The 25,456-nt window shown below is 34.9% G+C and overlaps 3 protein-coding genes across 3 annotated transcripts in view; 1 reads left to right on the plus strand and 2 right to left on the minus strand.

Moving 5' to 3' along the window:
- The window catches only part of LOC136411134 (tRNA N(3)-methylcytidine methyltransferase METTL6), a 192,083-nt gene that overhangs the window by 105,184 nt on the left and 61,443 nt on the right, over positions 1–25,456 (minus strand). The gene's annotated exons all lie outside the window — the stretch shown is intronic.
- Positions 1–25,456, minus strand: part of Rcd6 (Reduction in Cnn dots 6) — a 67,508-nt gene that overhangs the window by 9,880 nt on the left and 32,172 nt on the right. The gene's annotated exons all lie outside the window — the stretch shown is intronic.
- roh (reduction of Rh1) overlaps positions 840–25,456 on the plus strand; it is a 59,864-nt gene continuing 35,247 nt past the window's right edge. The window contains exon 1 of the mRNA XM_066393593.1: positions 840–843. The gene's annotated coding sequence lies outside the window, so the exon portion shown is untranslated. The remainder of the gene's footprint in view (positions 844–25,456) is intronic.

Below are 25,456 nucleotides of genomic sequence, written 5' to 3' on the forward strand. Positions count from 1 at the left end.
CTGACAAACGACTTTCCCCAACTACAAGGCAAAGTCCTTAATGTTTCAGATATTTACTTCAAATTTGAGATACATCAATAATATACTCTCATTTGAGTGTATATATGCAACGCGATGTTTCTTTAACCACTGTCCTGTCCGTGCCTTCCCCAAAACATATCTATCATTCAGTTTAGAAACTTTCATTTAGCTCCCTGTATATCAATAACAAAGAGTTTACACAATTTTATCCAAAGTCAGTTCAAATCAACGTCACCTCAGAAAACCTCTCTATTACCTCTTGATAACCTGACCCTAAGAGATTTAGTAACATCACAATCATATCTAAAGCCAGTTGAAAGTTACGCCAATTCGCATTAAAATCTCTGGTATGAGTTCAGGTTGTTTATTCAAATTTGCATCTTCGTTTGGTCTATTTCTATTCATAAATACCTTCACAATTTCGTTTAAAGATTTTTTTAGATTAATATAAAATATTTTAATTAAAATTTTAATTTTAATGAAGTATTAAACTCTCGTTTGTGGTGTTAACTCAGGTTTAATCCAGTCATACTCTAAAATTTTCGTCTTGTTTTAACCTTCGCTTTTAACCTGACATGCCCTTAAAAGGGTTAGTACCTTCACAGTTTTATCTAAAGTTCGTTTAAATAACTACAGGTTGGATTAAAATTTTGTAACTCACGTTCATATTCGAAGTTCACGTTTAATCACATTCAAATTCTTATTTTGTTCTAAGGAACAGGTTTAATCTTGTTTGTGTCTTCATCATTGTATTTAAAAAATCAGTCTTAACCTTGAAATGGTTGTGAATAGCTTGAAAATTCTACCTATAGTAAAATTCAGATTATCGCTTATCCTCTTAAGTCAAAGACCTTCAATCGAATTCTTAATTTTCAGAATTTTAAGATCAGTTCGGATTAAAATGTCCTTTTTCATGATATTTCAGATTATATCAGGTTCTTTACTAAAATTGTTATTATTATTATGGTGGCCATAAAGTACCTGGTTTTTAATATTAAACTTAACCCAAATTTCCATCAATTAGTAGCTTCAATATTAAGCCTGTTGTATGTTGAATTCATTTTAAGGTGAACTCGGATTAAATTATCGTTGTTAGTTCACGTTCTTCGTTCTATTCTTTATCTTCAATTTAGTGGTAGACTTAAACTGACCTTTAGAAAGTTTGACTTTGTGCAGGGTGCGGTGTGAAGTACCAAAAAATCGCCTAAAGCTTGTTAAAGTCTGTTTAAATTAACAGTTTCACAGGTTAAAATTGAATCGTTGGTGTTACTCAGAGAGCACTTAAGTCGTGTCAATACTGAAAAAAAAATCCCTCGGAAGATTTAATGTAGGAAGTTCAACAGTTTTTCGGATTAATTCAGGATTGAGTCAGTACAATTCAAGGTATTAATTTCTAGTTGGATTTGATTGGTCTGATTAGATCACAAACTCTTTTTGCGTTTTTGTTTAAGTTACTTCAGAATTTAAAATACCCTCCTTATCTTCGGCTTCATTTGAGCTGGAGCTATGAAACTAAACTATATCTTCCTGAAATGTATTAAAGTCAGTTTCAATTAACATCCCCCATTGCATAAATGAATTTATTTCTGGGATGTCTCTCAACCTTTCAAATGGGTATCTAAAAGCCATTTTTCCTCAACATAACTTGAGATAATTTGCATTAACTCTGCATCAGCGTATGTCTGTGGAAGTCTTCCGAATAGTTACACCCCGTATACCGAATAAGTACAACCAGCCGAAACCCAGAAACTTGAGAGTCCGGTCCAAAACCGGGAATATTGATTAATATGCCGGGGATAACAGTGGAAAATTAATTAAAGGAGTTTGCAGCCTTCATTAATAACCAGAAAGGAGTAACTCTTGTCCAACACCGGCACTGTCGGCTTACAAGGCCCGCATGTATCAATCCGGTCCAGGTTACCCTCTGGAAAGTTCCGGACTGGCAACTGGAGGCCAAACGTTGGAAACTCTGTCAAAATCTCAGTTTTGTATTGATTGTTCACTCTGAGAAGTTTCAAATTGTAATAGTTCGAGAGGAGGAGGAGGGAAATTGCGGAGGTCTGAGCCATGTCAGAACTTACAAACAAAAATGGAACGAATTAAATCTTCCTATACCTTAAGTTCTAAAAAGTAACGAACTGGCCTTTGAAAACACTCTAGGAAGTAACACATTGGTTCCAGTTAGTAATTGTTATCATCCACATTCCACTCAGTTTCCAGGAAACATTCTGCGATCAAATGTGGTAATAAAACCTTTGGAGTAATTAACGACTTATGAAAATTGTCTATCAAAATATTACTTATGAGTAGACATTGTGAGTGAATGTTTCGAAACTGGCACTTATATTTCTAGTTAGATCCAGGGTGTTCCAAGATCGCAATGCAAAATGATCATTGGTGATTTCTTAAGTCATTTCATTACTATAGTATTTTTTGATCTATTGGAAAACACCTTCCTCGAAATTCGTGATATTAATCCTGGAGTAAAGCACACAGTTCTCACACTGATCTCTTGATTGGGGAGGCGCGCTCTTGGCAGTCTCAGATATCTAATTAAAGCTCTCCCTAATGACGCAATTTGTCCTGTGATATAAAAGACGAGATTAATGCAGGAGTTTCCCTGAAAAGCGACTAATTTAAAGTGCATTCGTAATAACTGAATTATCCATCGTCGTGTACGTTTGCAGGAGTCAGTTTTGAGTGGTAATATTGTTAGGAAAAACTGTCTCAAAACAAATTTTGAATTTTCTGGCTGCAAACTTTGCGTGACAAGTAATAAATGGGAGTCCAAAGAGTAGTTTCTAGTCGAGAAAGTGTCAACAAAACATGGTCAGCTGCAGAATGGCCGGACGATTTGACAATAAAACCCAGCCCGAAACTCGGACCAAAACACTAATCTTAAACTTTATGACACAGACTTAATGAAGCAGTTGTAAATACAGTGAGCCGGTCTAAAACTCGCTTATGCCTGTAGTTTAGATTGCCTCTTTTCACATAGACATTATACGTGTATAAACTTTGGCTCGGCATCGGCGATTTGCAACTTTGGGTCTGGATGGAATAAGTTTCAGTATATTAAGCGACAGTCATTATAAACACTATCAAACTTTCTTTCATGTGAACCACTTCTTTTCGGGCATGCCGACAATTATAATTACTTGAAAAACGCTTCAGTTTCAGCCAACAAAACCTCAAACTAGCTCTGATTCTTAAATCAAAGATTAACTCAGCGTTCCTACGCCCATGACTCTGCACCCAGAAGAAAATTAGTATAGTAATTTAGAATCCAGAAACTTCGATGAAATCGTACCTAGACACTCGAACCAATCATTACGTTTCCATTAACTCCACTAACTGGATCAAACATGCAATTCAGGAAACGACCGCAAACACTTCATCAATTGGGATGGGAAGCTGGTGATTATGCTTCCTAAGATATTATCCCGGGATTAGTTTGTATAATTCGGAAAATTGCAATTAACACATGTATCTGGATGAGGGTGAGTTGTTACCTTCAGTGTTGATATAATTTTGTATTTTTTGTAATTTGGATTTGTTCTCTTAACAATTTGGTGATGGAAAGAATCGAAATTAAATTATGGTGATTTCTACTATCAAAAATTCCATAAACTAAAAAATAACACAAAACGAGTTCCAATAACCCCAATTCCGTATGTTTTCATGTCCTGAATAAAAGTTTTGATGTTGAGTCTTAATTGATCAGGAATAGTAGAAATACGGATTTTTTGTTGCTAGATTGCTTGAAACCGATATTTTAAATAAATTGATGGTAATCCTTCCCCCCGAACAATTAATGTCAAGTCTGCATATCAAACACTGAGAAATTTACTCCCAATTTACTGAATAAAAAAGTATTTTAACAGCCTGTAAAATTGACACAAGCAACTTTTGCATGACTTTAGCTAAATCGCTCTATTATTTTTTATCCTCTAGCACCCAACAGTCATTTGGATCATTATTTCTAGGACATTCTACATGAAAACACAATATTGCGGGCCTGGTACCAGCTTCGCTTTCAAATCTTTCGTAAATTTCTTAAATATGTAAGTACAATGTGTAAAGTACACTTGAAAAATAATTGTCATTGTCATTTCTTTTAATTAGGCGACTGATGGATCACCCACGATTCGTTGTAAGGCACTCCGTAGATTATCCGAACATTTTGTCGCTAGAAAAGGTTCGTAAGATGCAAAGTACCTTGAACAAGTGTCTGTAAAATTGACACTTTCCTGAGCAAAGAATTATTCGACGTGAGCTTTAAATGTAGTATTTCGGATAATCTACGTGTGGTATGTTTAAAGATACAATAATTAACACAGAAATGTCAGTGATCCATAACACACATTTTCATTAACACTAAAAAAAGCGACTCCGATTTCAAGGAGAAAATCTTAATTGGAATCAAAATCAAAATAATTAATTTAGTCATTATTATTTTGTTAATTTACGGAAAACTGCATGTACGCTAATGCCCCACGCGTTTTCTTGGCGCGTATTCGTTGGACGACCCAGTTTTTTGATCCAGACACAACAGGTTTCTGGCACGCGATCCTCGCGCAATCGTATAAAATCCCATTTTAAAACCACGTGCCTCTCCACGCTTAAAAATCCCGTAAAATCCTCAAGTATGAATGAAATATCTGTAGGAGAATCAATTCGTGGATCCAGGAATTCGACCTGGAAGAAGGGGAAGACGTCTGGAGGGGTGTAACTCCGCCTTAGCGCCAATGGGAACAGTTCTTCGGGGATCGATGCAAGAAAATGTTCTCAGAACGTAAAAAGACGTTTCGTTCGAAAGTTATCGGTCGGGCAGCAGATGGCGTGGGGGTAAGACAAAACACGGCGATCATTATTCACTCTGAACAGCACGGATATTAGCGTTATGTATACCCGAAACCCGAGTAACAAAAATCCTGTCCGAGTCATAAATTATTTTGACGTAGGACTAAAGTGCTGGCCGGCTATAATCTAGTTTAACTATTCGCAGCCCCATTGTTTCAAGACATTAAGTTAAGGCCGGTGTTTATGTTTTGGGGTTTTAACCAGATACGTGTATTACAGCTTTATTACCATAAAATGAACTTAAATATTTTATAGGCCAGAATGAGGACCTCTTTCCACCTAATGGGTTTCTTATGGCACACCACGGGTTCATTCCGAAATTTTAAAGAAATCTGCAAGTGGAATACCTAACTGCAATAAATAACATCTCTATTTCATATCTAACCCTGTCATTAATACCTCCATCGACAGCCGTCGTGTCGAGAAAAAAAATTATGCGAAGTCGGTTAAATTGGGGCAAAGTTTTGCAATTTAAAGTTCAAAAATGTGTCATTTTAAAATTTAAAAAGTTCCGATAACTGTCGGAGGTATTTGAAAAAAGTGAAATTCTGGAACAACGTTTTTATTTTTCCTCAGCTTCTTTAGTGAAGTAACTGAAAGTGATTGACACTTCATTATCGCAACTTTTCTCCTTCTACATCCTACTGTAAGTTTGCCAAAATTCAACCGACCTCGTATCTTTTATGGTTAACAAGGTCCTCATGGTTGAGCTCCAGAAACTTACACTGTGTATTTTTTACAACAATCCCAGGAACAATGCTCCTTTCCCACTACCTAAGTCGTTAAATCTGCACCTTTTTTTCATTAACCTGCATTCACTCCTCCATGTCCTCATCTTTGCAAAATTACTTTAAGCAGAGAAGTACTTAGTTTTTTATATAAAAATACAATAAAATTTGTCCTGATGTCCCATAAAGTAAGACACGAATGAAACCCGTCTAAATTCCCAATTCTCTATTCAAGCTTGAAATAGCTACTTTCCTGACAGGCGGCCCTAACTCTAATACGAAAAACTTTCTTATTCCAGAGCTGCACAACCCGTCTCGACATCAAAACCCGCTATACACAGTAACTTGGAAACATTGTTTATTCTTGAAGCGAAAGAAGTTGACCATGCATGCGAGTGGGTCCACAAAGCACCGAGTAATCTGCATAGTCTTGAAACGAGGGCAGAAACGGGTGGATGGGTGGATTCCTAAGGATGCGGTCATGTGAGTGCCTGTGGGGCGGCAGAGCGGAAACTTTTCAATAATCGGGCAAACGGACCCACTACGGTCGGAAAGGGCGAGGGGTAGATTTCCCTTGGTTTTAAGATGTAGAAAAATGGGTTAGTGGTGGCAAGCGGTGTTTTATGCGTCATTAGTGAAGAGCCAGTTCAGAGGGGACCCAATTAAGGGTTTGCCTTCCAATCAGTCACTCCTACGCCTTATGATTCGTATACTAATTCGATTTACATTTTATTCGTATTTATTATGACCGACATAAAAAACATTTACACCAAAATTTCATATTTTTTTATATATCGTCCGATTCTGTTAAAAAAAATCGACAAATGACTCAGAAAATAACGGAAATAATAAACTTCTTTAAAAGAATCACGAATCCAGTGATTTGATTTCAAAATTTCTCTACAGTCTAGGGGCCTCCTTCTTTAGGTATAATTTGGTAAGGTACGACGGGTGACAAATTTTTTTCTCCCACCTATGTTATCCTAATATGATCTAACATTATCCTAATGCATTTTTAATTGCTGCCTACTAGGAAGAAGTGAAAGCAAAGGTGTTATTTATCGATAAACGAGGGCCTTTTCTCCTAATTCCTATTTAATCTAATTCGATGTAGTACTATAATGAATGATACATAATTACTTAGCGCCTTTCTAATGGACGCTATTAGGTAGTACCAGATAGAAAGGTAGTAGAAGCAGAGATGTTATTTGTCGACAAGCGAGGGTTATTTTCTCTCCCAACTTATGATATCCTAATTCGATTCGGAATTACCACGATCTATAATTATTTGTCTCCTTTTTGATAGATGCTATTAGGTAGTAGTACTAGATAGAAAGGTAGAAAAGCAGAAGTGTCATTTTTGTTAATAAGCGAGCATTTCCTTCCTCAAGTTAGAATATCCTGATTCGATGTGGTACTATCTATAATGATAATATTTATTTAATTGCTTTCTGATGGTTGGGTGCTATTAGGTAGTACTAAATAGAGATATAGTAGAAGCAAAGATGTTATTTATCGATAAGAGAGGGTTACTTTTTTTTTCAACTTGTGATATTTTATTATACAGTGAATCGTAAAAATATTTGGACGCACCTTTTTTAAAAATTTTACAAGTTCTAATTTTTTTTTTTTTTGCATCAAAAATATCTTTTTCATCAATCATTTATTTAGGGGTCTGCATAAAAAAAGAACACAGAATATTAATTAATAGCTTATTTTCCAATTTGAAGAAAATCCAGAGAAGAATAAACGTTTCACAAAAATATTCAGAAGATAATAACTAATAAATAACTACTATACATATATAATTAATTTAAAGATAAATAACCATATAATTTATGAAATTAGTATTTTGTATAATCCTCTTTTACTTCAACTACACTTTTCAAATGTTTAGGCATAGAGTATATAATTTTTCTTAAATAATTTAATTTCAATTTATTCCATTTTTCCTCAACCTCAATACTGTTTTCAATGTTATTTCATGTTTCCTAAATTGTTGTTTCAAACAATGCCATACATTTTCTCTTGAATTAAGGTATGAAGATTGAGAAGGACTTTCGGACAATTATACAACAGCTATTTGCGATATAATATGGGCGCTATGTTTTGGATCATCGTCTTGGTATAGATTAAACGAATTTAATATGTCCATGTTTTCCGCGCTTTTCCTTAGATTTTGTCTTAGAATATTTAAATAGAAACGCATTTTGCTCCATAATTTCTTCAATAAGAACTAATTCACCGACTTCAACTGATGATACACACCCCTAAACCAAACCTCTTGCATAATTCACCGTTGGACAAAGATGTTATTTTTTCAATTTTCCATCCATTTTTTTTCCTCTATTCCATTTGAAGTCTATCTGAGCCAAAAATATTAAATTTTCACTTATCACAGAAAATAACAATTCCAATTATTATGGAAGTAAATTATTTATCAAAATTTAATCGTATTTTTACATTTTTAGTACTAAGCCATGGGTTTTTCCTGGATACACTGCCGTGATATCCATGGCTTCTAATACACCGACGAATGGTTTCAGTATTATTTTATTAGAACAATTTTGTAATAAGCTTTTCATCTTTACAGCACTAACTTGGGGTTTTTCTTAATGGTTCTCATTATGAAGCGGTTATCCTTCTCATTTAACAATATTGGACGACCTGTTTGTTTCTTTGGAAGTATTCTATCTTCATTTTTGTAACGTTGGACTATGTCTCCAACTGTGCTCTTACTTAATTGGAGCATTTTCCCAATGTTTTTACAGGATTTACCTTTTTCGTAATAAAATATCACTAATTGCCTTTTATCAAAACTAACATTACTTTTGTTTGGCATCCGATCCATGATGGATATTATTTCCAGTTCTACTCTACGGTGTTTCATTTTCATTTCATCACATTCAGCAAGCAAAAACTGCCATAACAAATACCTAATAAACAAATTTTTCTACTATGAATCATTTTGCTGTGCATATCATTTGAATATTTTTGTGACGCATTTAGTGTGGACTTTTTCTTCGAATTGGAAAATAAACTATTAAGAATTCGTGTTTTTTTATGCAGACTCCTAAATAAACGTTTGATGAAGACATTTTCGATATAAAAAAATAAAATAATAACTAATATATTTAATTAGAACTTGTAAAATCTTTAAAAAGAGTACGTCCGAATATTTTTGAGATTCACTCTACATATGCAATAGACACTGCAGGCACTTTAAATAACTACATGTAGTACATATAGATAGTCTTTTGTGATATTCGTTTATTTACTTTAAAGATTTTATGATATTGAAGAAGTAAAGATGATTATAGCACGATATAACATAAAATAAGCATAACATGTCGAGTACTAAAGACACGAACAAAATTGGGAGAACATAAGTTACCTCTGAAATATCTGGCAAAAAAGATAATAAAACCATAAAAATACGCCCGACCCTAAAGACCAATACTCATCCCTTCCCCTTATTTAAGTCCTTTCATATCCAATACATACAGGTATAGAGTACCACAAAATATAAACTGCCTCCGTTATTACGGCAATAAATCTTCCTGTGCCATAAAACAATTAATTTGGTCCAACCTTCTTGCAGCTTTGCCTCTGTTATTGGTGAGACCCCTGAAATCTTCAGAAAGGCTTTTCCTAATGACTGTGATGAAAGGTAAAAAGTCCATTATCTCCTTACTTTCCTCTACAGTTCTCTATTTCATTCTAGTTACATTTTTCAATCATTTCAAATTCTATAAACAACTGTCAATTAGTTGTAAGGGTGAGTTTTGCTGAAATGGGAATATAAACTGATAGAACTAGAATAGCCAGATGGAAACCACGCAGGGCTAGAATATAACATATCTCTTCATCTTCATACAACATTATAAGAAGAAAGCTGTCAATAATTGAAAATTTAAAGAAAAGTGTTATTCTTCACACAACTCTTGAATACTTTTGTTCGTAACAATTTATTTATTTTAAATTATTAGGGCTGCTTTTTAATTGTTACATGACTATGCGATGACAGATCATTATGCACATTAAATGTTGGTACATATCAAATACTGAAATACGTGTTAGACAAGACTTATTTTTCATCTGGATTAGTCAGGCTATAGCCCTATTGCGTAGATTGCCCAAACATGCAGGTTTCCTCCATTGATGGCCTAATCACAAGTTCGTGCTTCGATTTTTTTTTTAAGAACTCTTCACATTACAGTTTGCCAACTTTGTAGTCAGCATAACTTCCTCCAATTTTTACAGATGTGTTTATGTATTTGGCAGTAAATATCAGTCTGAGGACAGTTTCGAGCGAAGTGTGAGCCTTATTGATCCAGAACCACACCAAAACTACATTAAAAGCAGAGAACTTTGTTGGTCAAATATATGCCAGCATGATTTAATAATTATCACATAATTAAATGGAACTATGTTTGCGTCGTTGCCAAGGAACTATTCCCAAAGTAGCATAAAATCAAAGAAAGCGCATATGTTTTGCTCAACAAAAATAGACGCATGACCCCTTCTTGAGTAAACATGAATATTCTTGAGCAAAAAGTCAAACTTGGACACATCAAAAGAAAATACCGGCAAAGAAATTGAAATTTTATGTAAAAAATTTATACCCAGCTACCAATAATCAACATTTTGGAATGATATTACTCATGCCGAAAAAACTGGTAATGATCAACGATTAAGAAGAGGAATTTCAGATGGTTTCATACATTTTACATCTTTCATACTTCTTAGTCTTTTAGTTTTTTCTAATTCCCGCGTCATCAAAACGCCAAGAAAAGTTTTTCGTCCGAGCCCTTGGCAAAGAGCGAATGTTGTTCTTAAGTAATTTTAATTGAGAATAATGTGCAATTCTATCTCTACTGGTGCGTGAGGTATTAGTCTGAAATAGAATTTTTTTAAAATGGAAAAAAAATTATATTGCTATCAAGCCGGATGCCGAACACCACTAAGGCCTCTCTATCTTTCCTAACTTCTTTTGTGGATCTAATCTTTCGTAAAGCTGTCATCTCGCTTTCTTCTATCCACCTTCAATTTACATTTATTTGCAAAACTGTTTTTTCTACTTCAAATTTTGAAATCATTCTGAGGCATTGACTCATCATCGTGCATCAATCAGGTGAAAAATCCTTATCGATTCATCCAGATCCAGACCGGGACAGCTTGGGCTAAACCGAGCACTAAACGGAGCCTCGACTTTCAGAAGTGGGGAAGGGCCCGTAAAAGTTCTTTTTGTTAGTCCGTAGTTGAATTTGCAAAAGCGGCCGTTGTGTCGCTTCGGACGCCTTTATGTCGCTCTCGGGTCATTTGCGACGCGTCAGCGCGGAACTGACGATGAGCATTCTTATACACTTCATTTCTCACATGCTCATTCTCGTAATTCTCAGCAAGTGGCCTTTGTTTTCAGGTTTATTTTTGGCGATACTCCCTGGTCTGGTATGTATCGATCTCGGCCGAATTATCCTTCCAGGATAAGGGCTTTAAGTTGCAACTTATACGATGCTGTCAATTGCAGAGAGGGCACGAAATCAACGGGAAATTTCTGATTGCCTCGTCTTTGTCCGATTTGAACTTTTAGTTGAGCGATTATTAGTAAACCGCAAGTCTTTTGTCTAGAAGCAATATGGTGCATTATCGATCCAGAAACTTTCTTCATTTGCTGCCGGCAACTCTGAATGTGACTCCTCAAATGATGCAACCAACTACGTGTTTGTTTTGCAGCCTGGGGACAAGGGAGGGAATCTTGTGCCTCGCATAACAAGAAAGACAAGACGAGAAGCAGGGCAGATTATTGATCACGTCTTTCGTCCGTTGCCCACTTCCACCCCGACTTTTGCTTAATTTCGCCCCCTTCGGCTCATTACACTCTTAGGAGCCGAGCGAATCTCGTCCTTACGGTATCTGATAATGGCTCATTGCTGACCACCCTCAGGTTTGGCCATTGCTTTTATGGGTCATTATGTGAAGCATCAGCTTTTCGACTTGGAAGTAATGAATTCACCTATCTCCTCGAGTATTGAGAACAGAGATTACGTTCAATTAACGTCAAAGCTCAATGTAAAAGATACAAAAAAACTTTATCAAAATCCGTTTTTAAGTTCTCAATATTTTGTTGAATAAATGAAATACAGAGGAGATTAAAAAATGTAGAATGTTTAAAAATACACTGTATCGCATAGCAACGACTTTTCCATCACTATCAATAATCCTTTCACAAAAACCGAGCACAGGAGTGCCCAAACTGTATGAAATTCAATAATAATTGAGATAACTCTTAAATCATCAAATTTGAAATGGTCTGCAGATTCGGAACGCAATTTGAATAAATTTAAATTTTATTCATTTTTTCCATCAGAAATTCATCAAAAAAGCAAGATGGAGGTTCCTTTGTGATTTCTTCAACACACAGCAAAATTAGAGAAAGTCATAAACGAAACTCATTAAACCAAGTATTGCGGGACCTCGCTTCGCTCGTCCCGCAAAATCGCACTCATTACATAAAACTAAGTGCCATAACTAACTCAGTGGCTTTTTGGGATTCAGTACAATGATTTGCCAAAAACCTTTAGAACTTACAAAATTTCTGATGCTGAATGCAATTTGTTTCCGTCGCTTTGCTTCGACGGTTTCTTCCGGATTTGCTCCTCTAGTTTTCTAGATTCCTCTCGAATTGGCCTGAGTTCTTCCATCAGAGTCTCGATTTGGCTCTTTAGCTGTTTTAATCGCCTATTCAGCTGTTGATGTAATCCAGTATTTGCTTCCAATTAACAGCTAGTGTTTTTCAAAGTGCTATCCTTTCATATAGCCGAATCTTTTCTTCTTCCAGATACCGTTTTTCTCACTCTTCTTTTCTCTAATTATCTTCGCTCCTCTTCTTCATGCTTTTCCTTTTGTCGTTGCACCTCTTACCTCTTGATCAGCTCAAGCAGTTACTCAATTTTGATCGGAGTGCTGGGTTGATCTGGTTTTCGTCATGCAAGAAAAGTTCTTTACTCTCTTATCCCCTTGCTGACCCCAAAATTTAACGCTCTTCGTGAATTTGACGATAGGTAAGACTTATCGAGCTTTGTAAGAGTAAATAAACTTTATTAAATACGCGATCCATTTAAATAATGATTTTAACATTTTCACATGTATTAGGTCTTTTCACTATGACACCTTATACTCCGCTACCACTACTCCGATGACAAAATGGTTTCGAACGACTACCACCAGCGAGGATACATAAGTCGAATCTTCTACTAAATAACTTCCGAACTCTTTGGAAATCACCAGGATTGTTTTTGCAAGTTGTGCAATTTTACTAAGTTTTGGGGAAAATATATAAGTATGTGCAGCAGTGGTTTATCTCTAGATATAGGAAAATCGCACACTGATCATCTGGTTTTTGTAACAATATATCAAGTGTTCCATTAAAAAAATATAAATTGTATATTGTAGCTCTTTTGTTTTTTACCGAATTATTCTTTTCTCCATTTTTATTTTTTATTTTACGAGTATCAGTATACAATTAAGTTAACTAAAAGACGGGGTGTTCAATCACAATTGGAACGACCCGTATGTTACGGAGAACAGTGGAGCTGAAATACATGATTAGCAAAAAACTTCACTAAAAAAGTATTAAAAAAGACTGAAATTTCAAAATATCAACAGAAAATCAAAATTTAACTACAGTTACATAAAAAATTGTGATCTAAGACACTTAGAGGGACAAACTGTGGCCCTATTGGTTTCACAAAAAAAGCCGTTAAAAATGTGTAATTTTGTATAACGAGCGGGATTCTGTGGAGCGAGCGAAGCCATGTCTCGCAATATAACACAAGTTACAAAAAATACTGGTGCCTAATGCGTTTCATACATTGCTATGTGATAAAGAAATCAGAATAAACAGGAATAAATTTAAATTGACTCAATTTATGCCGCGTACTTGCAGATCTACAACAAAAATAATTAAATATTAATAAACCATATGATTAAAAAGTAAATTAATGTTATAACTGAATTGGTAATTAAAAATTTTATATCCATTAAATTATGCACCTCTTTTCTCATTTAACCAATTATGCATCTTTTTTTTACCCATTGAAGTGGAATATTCAATATTTTTTATTTTTCTGTCCTCGAATCTAAATTACTTTTAAAAAATCTGCTTTAAAAATAACGCTTTTTCTAAACAAGCCGCTCCATCTATGTCCCAGTAGACAAAACTTCAACACCACTTCAATGGTAAAAACTTCCCGCCTTAAAACTTCCCAACCTTTCTCTGCGTTCGTTCGTTTTTTCTCCGCCGCTCGTAGGGTAGCGCCAGCTGCTCGAAAAATGCCCGAAATAGAGGGGATAGAGCCGTTAAGAACTGGTCTGGAAGGGGAAGTTTCCGGCTCCGCCTCTAATATGGCTTCCCGCCGAACTAATCGCTGGGGAACGGGAAAGTTTCCCGGCGAGAAAGAGGCACTCTGTATGTAGAGAGCGAAGACGAAGTACAGCGTTTGCCCGCTGGCAATTCTTTATGGACCTGACCCAAGTAGATTGGCGGTAATAAATGGTTGCCAGTGGCGTAGCTGGTAGGTGATGAGGGTTGATTAGGAGTTAATTAAATTTTCTTCCTAGGGCTAATAGTTTGGGGAATATATTCGCAAAGGCTACCGAAATACCATTATGTAGTCCAATAATACCACATATTCATTTGATCGTCCACATAATAAGTAGCTGAATATTCCCTATTTACATTGTCTGTACACAAAATTTCAATCGACATGTCAATATTTACAAAGCCAATGGAAATAATGAAATACTATGCTGGTTACGTTACTCCTAAATTTTTCTCAACCCGCTAATATAGGAGAGTGCTGCACCTTGGAACAGAAGCAATTTTAAAGCATGTGGCACTTCCTCGCAAACCGCCAGCACTTAATAGGACAGTCAGCTTTGAGAAATAAATCATCTGAGTTGTATATAAAAACAACTTTTTATTTTAAATGAGTCACCCTATATATTTTTTTATCGTTTCGTGACCCTTAAATTTTGGTTCAAAAGATGTATATTGTCCCATATATATTTAATTTTAAAAGTACATAATTAATCAATAGCAATAAATTCATTTTTTAATAAAGTCATTATGGCGCGGATACTCCTGTTTTCTAAAATTTATTAATATACCGTCTAATTACCAAAAACGCTGATTTTTACATTCTTAAATTTTTTTCCAGTTAATACATTTTGATCAATTCCGTATAAAGAGAATTAGCTGAATTTTTTCGCTAATTTCTTGAGAGCTTAACGTTGGGCGAACAAAAATAGAGCGGTCCGTGTGTATAAAAAATTATTTAAACTCGTTTAAATTTAGTCGTAACTTTTTAGTGAGTAGCAATTTAATAATTAATTCCTTTTCCAATTTTAACCCATTGCCAGCATTCTTCCGATTTTTTTACCTCTTCTTTATTTAGAGCAAATCAACTTTTCTGATATATGAGGCTCATACATTCTCACTGTAAATTTTATTTAATCTGTTTTTAAATATGAAAATATTTTTTAACTTTGAGCAATTATTATTAAACAAAACGATTAATTTAAATTTCCTTATGAATGCATATACATATGTATGTACCTGCTAAAAATTAAAAAATTGGCTGTAGCAGTGAACTTAATCAAATGGCATTCAATTTTGAAGGCTTATTTTCGATGTTACAACTAAGCCTGAGAGGAAATTAAATTGCCAAGAGTCAAAACTCATTCCATACTTTTTAGATACCCTTTATGTTCAATTCTACTCCGTGTCTCTGATTTAGAAACAATAATCTCCAAACTTCGCGAGCGGTTTGTTTGCTCACTATAAATCATAGGATGCACTACATACCCGCATTTCACACCGGCCGACTCTAGCGTTTTCGCACAGCGTCGTCCCATTGGGGTTTTGCGCTGTTCATAATAATATAACAACACACAGAGGTTTTGTTCTTGAAATTGTTGCAAAATACTCTCAAGTAGCTATTCATTTAATCAATTAGAAAGGATAGTGTATTGTTTAATGATCAGATTTCTGCGACAGTAGCATAGAATTCCGGCACATATACGAGGTAACAAAGTGATCATCTGATTCTGTACTACAATCAACAGTAGATATAGAATTTTTAGTCACTAGGAGATGAATGAATAGTGAAATGAAATCCCATGTTTTAGCGATTACGAAATATGTCAAGATTAGAAAAAAAGTACACACAAAAGCACAAGGGCGGTCTCCATGGGCATGGGACGAGGGGTAGACACCTGCCTCCCCCGTCTCCCTCAAGGTCATAAAGTTATAATCCCTTTACCCTCAATTACAATTTCTTGTAATGAGAATGGTAAATCCCAAAAAGCCATTTGTTGACGTTGTAACAGATACAGTTTGTGCTAAATAGAACTTTTCCTGAAAATCTCAGATTGCAAAGTCCTAGTGACAACAAATGACTTACGCATACGTGTACTTTACACCCTAACATGAATGAAACTTTTCACATACTAATCAACGATAATATTGGTACTTACCAGATTAAATTACAGTTACAAGGTGTAGTTTTGGCAGTGGTATTTAGGTATCCACCCATCATCGGTGCATCACTATAAAAAAAATTAAACTTTCATTATTATAACGATACATCCTTAACTTCGAATGTTACAAAATCCAAGCATAATTTTTTTTCATTCACTCCAAATTTTATAGATAAGCGGCGGTAAAAGTTTATTACTGCCTAGTAAGTAAAAGTACAAAATTTCAGATTTTGGGAAATATACGAAAATCAAATGAAACTAGAAAAAAATTATTTGAAAAAGTCTTTTATTCGGCAAAAACATAAATTTCCTGCCTTAGCTTACTTCACGCCTCGCTTCGGCTATGAATTGAATATCGCCGCGGTAGTAAGTCTAATTTTATTCCTTTTTCCCTTTGTGAAAACAAAACCTATATCTGTTTTAGATTCCGTTAAACGTAATACATTATTTTCTAATTTTCACACCAACTTATACAATAGAAACCAGTTTCCAACGCAGCTGAAAACAACAAACGCAGCGTGCTTTAGAGAACGCGCGGAAGATCTCGCGGAATGAGCAGATGTTCAGCATCCGTGGACCAGTTATGCGAGATGACCACTATCCAACTATTGTCTGGAATATAAACGATAATAATAGAAAAACTGGTTTTGAAAAAAACCGTTGAAGTTCTATATTTTGTTCGTGCGAGGGGAATCAGTTTCTAATGCACCGTCTTGAGAGATGGATGCAGGGGTTTGTGGTTTAAAAAATTCCATATAATTTTTTTCTTATAGTGGAAATTTATTAACAGAACGATTTCGAAAGAGTAAAAACAAAGGGTGAGTGGATCAAATTCGTATTTGCATAGAAATCTCTAAGTTTTCTTCGCTTAGAAATCTGTACGCAAATGACCTATTGATTGTCGTGTTAAGTTAGAATATTGTGCCAGAGAGGGCGAAGGTTTGAGTAAATTTAGAATGTTGGTTAGAAAGTAAGAACTTTTTATTTGAAATTTTGCCTTCAAAATTTTATCGAAACTTTAAAATGCTCTAAATGTTGTCAATGTCAAAATTTTAATTTGCTCATTTGGATTCGGATGTGTGCATGAGCATTACGTTCAATGACTGAATTCTAAATATAAATTTGATAAATTTGAAAATTGATACTGAAGTTTTTTTAAATTTTTACAAAACACAAAAAGAAATTTGTCACAAATTGAAGCTTGAATTCTGTTTTTCACATATTTGCACTTATAAATCTCCCTGTGTTAATCCTGCAAAATTTTAATAATATTAGTGAAAATAATTTGATTATTTCATTGTTTTTTTTCTCTCTGGTTAGTCAGAACCACAATAAAGTATGAATCAGTTTAAATAAACTATCACACATCAATTGATTCCACCCCCGCATTGGAGTAGAATGCCACCAACCGCAAATTCTATTTCTGGTCGCTAATCTTAATTTTTCTTTTAAGTATCCCAATATTTTTTCTGCAAATTTTCCACAACATTATCCATGTTTTTGCTTCTTTTGATTTAGTGTATAGTTATTATGTTTTTTCGCATATAATGGGTGATGTCTTTCCCCTGAAACAGGTTTTTTATACATCAACCATACATTGACCAGGTCACTAAATGACGTGGTTTTACCGACTAAAAGTGTTCTAAGTATCCAAGGGAGGAAAATACGAGCACCGCATTATTTTTCTCTTGTTGAATTTGTTAGGTCTGTAATTTTATGCTATTTACTTCAAGTGTGAATGCGCTACAGCAAATTTCGTTAATTTCCAACGCCTTACATGACTTCTTCATACAAAAAATCGAAATAAATACATTGAGATCAGGTTTTCTTAACAAAAAAAAACAGATTCTAATTGAGATAGGAATAGATCGTTGGCGGCATTCTAACCAAAGTGTTGTGCTAATAATGCAATTTGTTTGAAGGCTTATGTTAAACCTCCCTGTAATTGTCTTTTTACCAGAGCTGGCGATTAAAACTTAGATATTAGACGAAAAGTGAATTTAATTTACCCAAGAAAAGTAGTAATTCCGATATATTAAATGGGACACCCTGTATATTATTTCATTTTTAAAGTCGTTATTCCCTTAGGATGATTAATAATTCTATAGTCTGCTTAATAATTCCTATATTTATCTCCAGCAGCTTTCGAAATATTAATTAATTTTGTTATTTTTCTGTTCAAAATAAGGCCCTAAAAAAGTGTTTGTTACAATGCGATTTAAATTCACAAAAAGCAGAAATTTTGGAAATTGTTTCGGAAAGATCTGTGAATTTTCCTCATGCAAAAAACATGAGTCAAAACTGACGGTTTTGCAAACACTTGAACTGTTATCCAAGATCTTTGCGCTAAGCTAAAGATGATGGCCGAGTTGCAATATCCGTACTGCACACGAGAAGATGGCTAGAATCCAGGTCAATGACGCACACAAACAAATTAAATTGTTTGCCGATATTGTATGATACATGTGTTATGCAAGAGTATTATGCAACAAATTTGCTTTTTTTCTTTTATTCTATGTGTTACAAAACATGGAAAATGCAAAAAATCACTTAATTGAAGATATCTCGAAAACGTTAGAGATACGAGTTCTTTTGCAGAAAGTATATTATTTTGGTCTTTTTCGAGTCAAAAACTATACATAAGTGTTATATATTTAAATTTTTAAACTTTTAACAAAACCTTAATAGCCTTTCAACCGGTAGTTTCAGCCGGTAAAGCAAATTTTGCAATTTGAGGTTGCTGAAACACTAAGTGTCACTTTAAACACCAAAATGTGCCTAAAATTCTAATCGACACCATTAATTATCTAAAAGACATCGGAGCTCTGCTAAAATCAAATTATTTCGGCTCCTGGACACAAAACGGCTCCACCATCTTAATAAACGACCCCGATTGCAACATCATCTTCAAAGGGCAGGATGGGGTGCAACTCGCCCTTCGCCAACTGTCTTTTCTCCTATTGATCCTAACGCGCTTTTAAGGGACCCCTTACATATGATTCATCAGATAATAAGCATGGAAACTGCCAAGGATTTATGGCGGGGATTTTACGCGCCGATAAACTGGCCCTTCTGGAAACTACATACTTCAAGAAAGTTATTCGGATTGAATGTCGAGTATTCGGTCCAGAATTATTTGGTTTGCGATTATTATCTTTCCGGCGTCGATGGGGAAGGGAAAATCTTATGGGGTGTCATAAAAGATTATTTCAGAATTCTCGCATCAAGGAAAGGATGCCAGATGCTACGTTCAAAGCAATACCATCTAGTTAAGATAAGAAAACTAGGCTAGAGGGTGCTAGTATAATTCAAAGAGGGAGGTTTTGAAAAAAAGTATTTTTTTACAATGAAATAGTGTTTATGTACGAAGAACGATTAAAATCCTAATTATAAAAGAGAAAATTTCGAAAAACTCTAGGTTGTTGTATTTTGATATAACCGCAACCAATAGATTACTGTACAAAATATGTAAACGCGTTATGCTAAAGAGTAAGATCGTGGTTATTACTACAGTTATCGCCCTTTATTACGCTGTAAATAAAGCCCTTAATATTGTCAATAATTTATCTTTACTAGGATGTTAATAACATATTTTGCTTTAGAATGTGCTTTCAGAATTCTCTTAATAGATTCTTTTTTAATATCTTAAAAATATACTAGTGAAAAATAAATATTCTTTATTTGGTGACCATATATTGCAAACCTTTAAGGGATCCCTTCATTTGTGACGTATTATTTCAGAAATCTCTCGAATAAGTAACATATAAAGTGTGTGTCATAACTTTTTAAATTAAGAAAAATATTTTATCCCGGTTTGGCAGCTCCATAAATGCCTTAATGAATTAAGGATAAATATAAAAAATTGGCCACTTTTTACCATTTTCTTCGAATTTCAATTAAAGTAGTTCATCAGAATTTAATGGATTTGCATAAATTTTAGTAAGAAAAAAAGTAAATTTTTGGCTCTGTGCCATTGTCGTTGTTATGATTATATCTGCAAAGAATATGTCTAACTGTCAATATATACTGGATGTATCATAAAAGAATATGTGACAAACTCTAAGGGTATAATTCTCTCAATAAATGATAAAAAATCTAAATAACAAAGTTAGTTTAATTGTCTTTATTAATGTACTAAGAACCAAGATTTCCGGTAACTTCACAGTTTTGAAGTCCATCACTTGCATACAAATTTTAAGATATACTTATTTCATCTGCAAAAAGCCCAAAAGTTTGCGAAGCCTATTAATATCAAAGTTTCCATCAGGCAGGTAGAGTTATACAGTTGATCCTGGAGAAACTTCGAGTTTGTCGGAAAGTTGCACAAAGTCCGTCGACAACACAAATCCCTCTCCTTCGGGGAAGACCCGGTATATGAAAAAGCGCAAAGCCCGGGCTTCCCTGTAAGACGGCTCTAAAGTTAGAGGCAAGAAGACACCTCCCGAGCTTTGTTTGCTTTACGTTAAAACAAGGGAGCTTACAGGAGCTTTCGAGTTGCGAACTTGCAACTCTGAAGTCTCGGAATTCGTACCAGTAAAGTATAGGGAGTTCCGGAATAGCGGTTTATTGTGCTCTAGGTATAAAGACTTGTAAAACTAATTTAAACTTCTTAACTAGTACAATGTTGTAGGAACAGCATGTGCACCCATTGCATCAATAATCCACACTACTTCAAGATTTGATTGAAAAGAAAAACATCAACTATTACGTTATATCCAAACATAGAGCAGATAAATTCCCCATCATGGAAACGATCTTTAAGGGTCGCAAAGCAGCCCATCAACCTGCTCAGTTTGAAGCATATTTGAGGGCCGAGGGCGAGCAATTAGCCGATATCAGCGGGTGGTTGTAAGGAGCCCCGGAAAGTGCTCCCCGAAGACGTTGCTGCCGCCCTCAAGTGCCCCTCGGTTAATTCGCAAGACTGCTCCGAGGGAAACGACGACCGGAGTAATTTATTCATGGCGAGATTTCAACCCGGATTAGCTTGTTCCCGTAATGGTTTGTTGTCTAAGAACTTCGGCAGTTACGAAAAGAACATCAGTGTTTACTGTGGAGTCTAATGTCTCTCAGAGTTAGATCCGGTTCTTAGGAAATTCCAGTAAGCACTGCCGGAGAAACACATCTGAATATACGATAAAACAAGAGAGATTTCGCTGAAGATACTGCTACATATTCAGAGTTCCGACATATATTTTGTCAAAAGCAAATTTTATGAAACATCAGGAATAATTCGTAAAATAACTGCGAAGAGTTGATCCATTCACTAACTTGAGTTAAATTAACTTGGTTTAACTTTCAAATTAACTTTTAAGTAACTTAAAATTAATATTAAAATAACTTGAATGAAAAAAAGCCTCAACGTATCTTAATCTCCTCAATCTACCAAAAATCAAGTCGATATCTTGCTTCGTTTTCGTATTGTTGGAAAATAGCTGAGTATCTTTAATAGATAAAAATATTCACTCTTCGTCATACTGTGGATATGTGTGTATACAGTCCCCCTCATGCTGCAAGCAGTTTCAGACATTTTTCTTTTTTTTCCATGGTCTGTACGGTCATACTCAGTCCCCCTCTTTAGAACCAGTATATTATATTTTAGACCCTTCGCCTGCTATTAGCTACTCTTCAGATGTAGCGTGAAAAGCCGTTTGGCCTTATCTGATGTATCATCGATTCTTGATTATTACTAACAATCATTTGGTGATGGTGGCAGTTCTTATCAAGTCGGACCTGAAGTATCGGTATTTATTGAAGAATTATTCTACTCAATTCACCTCAGATCATCCCTGAATATTCTTTTTAATACAGATTTTGAAGCAGTTACTTGGCGTTTCATTTCTTTTGGAAGACCTTTAGACACAGTTACAGCGCTACAAATTGTTGCCTAAAATATTACAAATTCTTCGCTTTTTTCAAATTCTGATGTTTCTAACATCAGAATTGAAACAACGGCAACCCGCATGATGTCCTGTCCTTGTAAAATCCTTACACTCCAAATTTGTCAAAATCGCACTGATTTGTGCATCACAGCCATCTCAACTTCACATCACCGCATTAAAAGCCCATCACTTTATGATTTTCCGGTCTCCACGATCTTGTTAAAATCTACACTTTAACAACATCTTTCAAGCTACGACTTATTACGACGACTTGATACGATGTGTTATTATTTGTATGTATTTATGTATTTTATTTGTTTTTTTTTCACTAAATTGACTACATTTCACCTCTTTACTCCCTCCGTCTCAGGAAAGGGACATTTTGAAGGTTTTCATGCTTTTCTTTCATATTTACCCGCAATCGGGTATTCTACTTTTTGTAGATTTTGGTTCATCTTCATTTGCATTTACCAGGACCTTCATCAACTTTTTATAGAAAGCAAATTTATTCCATTATGTTGTGGAATACGGCAACTGATGTCTCAATCTATGGCAGAATCGCGTCGTTACTGCCAAACTTATCTGTTATGTGTTTCTTTAAAGTTGCATGTCCTTCCTAATTTCGTCTATAGCCTGTTCATCTTCCATCATCCATCAATCTTCATCTTCCATCAAGACGTTTTCTACTTCAGCCCGAATAGTCAAAATACAGTTGTCCATATATAGGATGTCCGAAGTTAGGATAGTAATATATGTATGGAGACAATAAGAAGTACAACGTTGGTTAAATCGGCTAAGCAGGTGATTAAGTGAAAACTATAATTTTTAACTTCTGACTTCGTCTTTTCTTACCATTATCTAACACATTTGCCTCAACTGATTTAAATGCGCTCTATTAGTCACAAGCACCATCGAGAATTAATTAGTAAAACACTGAACAACAACACATTTAACAACACAGTTCGTTAACAAAATTCTCATAATCAAAACAGTCACATAGACATAAAATAAAGTGTAAAAAATATATGAAATATGCTTCACATCCTCCGGGGAAATGAATGACGTAAGAAATATCTACAGAGGGAAGTAATTTCCAGATAACAAGATTATTGTTTCTGAGTGGTGAGTTAATTGAATTGAGCAACCGGAGATGGTCCGCAGATGTCTGGAACGTCTTTCCTTCATCTTGGACCGTCAAACGCACTTATTACCCGACCCTTTGATGGGCCTTTATTGGCCTTTTCATGTATTTCCCATCTGTTGAAGACAGTAATTTTATACCTCCCTAAAAACCTTAACGACCTTAAAAAAGCCTCCAAACAACATCAATAATTCATCCGGCAACTTCCTGGCCAAATCCCCCTTATTTCTGGAACAGCGACAGCAAACTGAATTCTCGGCAATAAAAGTCAGTGGAAAAATGTAATAATTTTTAAAGTATGGCCGTCTAACTTAAGAATAGAACCGTTCCGGCATGGGTACAAAGGAAACTCGTCCTTATTGTGTCCCATATAAAGACGGAGCAAACAATGTGCAATATTCTTTCTAGGGGTAATATTTCCAATACATAAAGCCCTATCTTTGGCAAACAATGGCGGGGGGTTGGAGGAATTCGCAACCCTTGGCTTGAGCCGACCCCTCTTACATTGTCTGTATTTATTGCTGCAGGGGTCTGTCGAAATCTTGTAAGATTATCATCTCTTTCTCTCTTAGAATGTGGAAACTCTGGAAATTTACAATCGGTTGTTTAGCAATGGACAAGTTCCCCTGGATTTAAAGTTTGGTAGCTATTGGCTTTGTCTTATGTTGATAAATTGAACAGTCACAATAATTTTAAAATTTCGCATTGCTAGATTGTAACAGAACTTTTTACAATTATACGATGCTCCTTTTCTGAGCTCTAAAGGAAGAATGTGAGAGGGAAGAGGAAAATCTTTATTTCTCCTCTTCGCAAACCAATACATTTTTAAATAGGCCCAATTCGGAAAAGTTATTCAACTACCACTATCCCAGCGTCTCCTTACAAACCATTTGAAAGGAAATTCTCACTTCTACAAATTAAAAGTTCTTCATTATTGAAAACCATCCTCCGAATGAACTCTTCGCACGATAAAAAACCTTCGGGGTATTTTAAAATCCTTCGGAAATAAGTTTTTATCATAGCGACTTTTTTTTTCAATAATGCATTAAATTCATCCCGGCAACTAAACAAAGAGTCAAAGCTACTTTAAAAAAACTCATGACATGAATATTCATGACCGCGAGAGGAAAATAAATATTTTAAAACTAGTGGCGTAAGTTTTCAAAGGACGCTTGAAAAACTGGGATAATTTGCTTCAAAAGTGTTAAGGGAGAGAACTTCTTTTAATGAATTTGGTCGTTTTAACCCGCGATTTGGTGTAACAAATAAGGAGATAAAATCTATTGTTTCAATTTCGTGGCAACTTTTAGTTCCGCACCTGGTTTTTGATATTGGACTCCAATTTAGATTCCGATATTTTGAAAAATGTAATAAATTTCCTATGTTTACCTTAATGCTCGGTCAACACAAGGTTGCTTTTATACTATACCAAGCCAGCATTCACGTCTTGAAACTTTGAAACTAAAAATTTTCCATCGTCGTGTAAAGGATTCTATAGTAAACGCCAAACTAAAAGTCTCCACGTCATGAAAGTTCTATGTTGCACTGCAATACGCTGTTGCCAGACGTCTGAACAAATCTTTGAGGCGAAGTATATATAATTTGTTTCAGGACAGTCGATCGTAAGATTTAATAAAGAAATAAAGCTTTTAAAGAAAGGAAAATGTAAGAGCAAAAATCGACACAATCACCGGTATTATAAGATAACCTCAAAAAATAATCAACAGATAAGCAAACATGGGTTTGCGATTGACGGCAACCCTGTCGGTTTCAACTTTTTTCCAGTGATCACGTTTACATCTCATTAGAATTATCGAATTTTAGCTAAATGACGTCACATCAAAATTTCTGTTCATATTTTATTTATATTATATTATTAATATGTACCTATATGACCATATTCATTATATTTTTAATAATTAATACGTTTTACCTTCGTATGATAATGACAACTAAATAAGTTTGGTATACCTTGCCAATACATAACCAATGTGGCCATGTAATTTGTTCATAGATGACGTGCGAGACTTTTAGTTTGGCGTTAGCTATAGGTTTTTTGCCAAAACAGAATGGATGCTATGCTAGGACGTTTTACAACTGGTTTATTACACTATAGCTAGAAAGTTTATCTTTTGTAAGGACGCGCCAAAAAGTGAATTTTTGCTTCAAAAATTACAATGGCAAGCTGAATTCCCTTAAAAATTTGAATTGTCATATTTTTAAATATTCAATATTATTTCGGCGAAATTTTAAGGTCTTCAGTACTAAAAAATCACTATCTT

This window comes from Euwallacea similis, chromosome 9, assembly GCF_039881205.1.
Source record: "Euwallacea similis isolate ESF13 chromosome 9, ESF131.1, whole genome shotgun sequence".
In the NCBI taxonomy this organism is placed as follows: Eukaryota; Metazoa; Arthropoda; class Insecta; order Coleoptera; family Curculionidae; genus Euwallacea; species Euwallacea similis.